The sequence below is a fragment of the Anneissia japonica genome, unplaced genomic scaffold, assembly GCF_011630105.1.
Source record: "Anneissia japonica isolate Jap-2015-1 unplaced genomic scaffold, ASM1163010v1 scaffold10350_len13559_cov126, whole genome shotgun sequence".
Lineage (NCBI taxonomy): Eukaryota > Metazoa > Echinodermata > Crinoidea > Comatulida > Comatulidae > Anneissia > Anneissia japonica.
Genome location: NW_022686817.1, coordinates 6,093 through 8,353, shown reverse-complemented (window position 1 = coordinate 8,353; position 2,261 = coordinate 6,093). Strand labels below are relative to the sequence as shown.

Below are 2,261 nucleotides of genomic sequence, written 5' to 3'. Positions count from 1 at the left end.
ATGTACAGGTTACCATTTTTAAATACCGCCTTCTTACCGTCCGAATACGCTTTCTGCATTACTCCTCTTAGCGATCGCTTTTTCTTGATATCAGCGGCGGGCAGATCTTGTATTACAAATACGGGCGAGTTTTTAAGTTGAGATTTCGCACGCTTAAGGACTTCATGTCTTTCTGGTCTGTATACAAATTTGGCTATGATATGTCTTGGCTTGTCATTGGGCGCTTTTGGTAGTTTTCCCGTGCGATGTGCTGTTTCAATATCTACATCCGGTAGACTAAGTTCATTAGATATAAAATCCTTGATTTTCTTAAGCACATTATCTTCTTTATTACCTTCAGGTATTCCACCGAAACGCAAGTTGAATCCACGAGAGTAACGTTCGAGACTAAGAACATCTTCCTCTAATTGACCCATTTTCGGCTTCATCGTATTTTCTAGCTCGTTGATGTTACTACTCACTTTACTAGTAAGAACTTGATTTTTCTTTAGCAGATCATCAATAGTATCTGATAAAAACATGACTGACCGTTCCATATCCATCTGTTTGGCTTCAATTTTATCCATTCTGGTAAGTAAACACCTCTGATTTTTTAGCACTTCGTCCAGCTTGCCTTTAGTCTCACTCGCCAATGCTTGTATTTCCCGCCGTAACAGGTCAGTGTCGGAGTTGGTTGGAACTGGTTTTGCTAGTGTCGTCACAGCTATGGATTCCGGTTCAGCTGCTTGAACACTTGGGTTCGGTTTTGTAGCTTTTTTACGTGGCATCTTCGAATTTACAAGTAAATTAGTTTTATTAGAGGTTTACTCCGTATATTTATCAAAATTGATGGATATGAAACGTATATTTTACTTTATCTCCGGAACATTTTACGGAGCAAATTTTGCCGTACCTATGTCATCGTAACGCCCTCTATTACAACAATATGTAATATATATGGAACCCACATGCATTTTTACATGGGTGGTATATGGGTTTCCCATATGGGACCTATATTTTCCCGACCCATATTGGTAACATATGGGCTATCCTTGAGGAAACCTCCAGATTCTGCACCCAAGCCCCATGTGGGGCCCATGTGGTTTAACCCATTGCCCAGGTATAACCCATTTGGGGCCCATATGGAACCTATATTTCCCAACCAATGGGTATGATATGGACTAGCCCTTAAGGCACCCTCCGGATTCTGCACCCAAGCCCCATGTGGGGCCCACATCTTTCAGAGAACCCATATGGGGCCAACATGGTACCCTCATGCATTTGTACATGGGTGGCATACGGGATTCTCACATGGTACCCATATGCAATTGCACATGGGTGATATATGGGGCCCATTATTTTCTGGCCCATATGGATGTAATATGGGTCTGCCCATACGGGGCCCCTCGTATTCTCCACCAAAGCCCATGTGGGACAAACATGGTACCCATTGCAACTGCACATGGGTGGTATATAGGTGTCCCATATGAGGCCCATATTTTCTGGCTCATATATGGATGGCATATTGGTTTGCCCATATGGGAGCCTGTATGGTTTAGCTGACATGGCCCAGAGAGAACAAGTATGAAGGCCACACATTTCTGACTTGGCTTCTAACTCTGGTTTGAGCATTGGCTGAGTCGATGACCATGAGCTAGATGTACATTTCAACAAATTACTCCTTGTCTGAAAATAAAACTTTTCAATTGTACGTATAGTACAAAATATTTTCACTGCAATGATTAAACAAAACGGTTATTTCATTTTAACACATCAATCATTTTATTTACTTTGTAGAGAAAGCAATATTGTCAATTGCAAATACAAATAGTGGTAAATGAAATCAAAATTTCTTAATGTCCCTTAATAACTATACAATTCAATTTCTCCAGCTCCTTGGAAAGTAAGAATATTCCATCATTTTTATCGCATTGGGAATATCACATATTTAACGTTTTTACAGATTATGAATATCCTCAAATTGATAGGGTCCATGCAAGAGTGTATCAATGAGAATCGTCAATAGTTTCACCATGAATCATAAACAGAAGTACGAATGCCTTTTTCCCTCATACTTTTCACAAAGGTTATTAAGAAAGTATTCAATCGCCTCCTTTTTTTCACATCTACAGTAGTTGCATCCTCCCACTTCAGAATTCTGCAAACTGGCCCTGGGAAAAAAAAGAAGACAGGTCTAAAAATAATAGCATTTAAGATTTACTCACTTAGATTTATCAAATAAAAAAAAAGACATGCAACACAAATAAAATTTTGAAAATTAG

At 39.4% G+C, this 2,261-nt stretch overlaps 1 long non-coding RNA gene across 1 annotated transcript in view; it reads right to left on the bottom strand.

The window, feature by feature from the left end:
- Positions 1-1,837: 1,837 nt before the first annotated feature.
- The window catches only part of LOC117117410, a 3,086-nt gene continuing 2,662 nt past the window's right edge, over positions 1,838-2,261 (bottom strand). The window contains exon 3 of the long non-coding RNA XR_004446902.1: positions 1,838-2,150. This is a non-coding gene — a long non-coding RNA (uncharacterized LOC117117410). The remainder of the gene's footprint in view (positions 2,151-2,261) is intronic.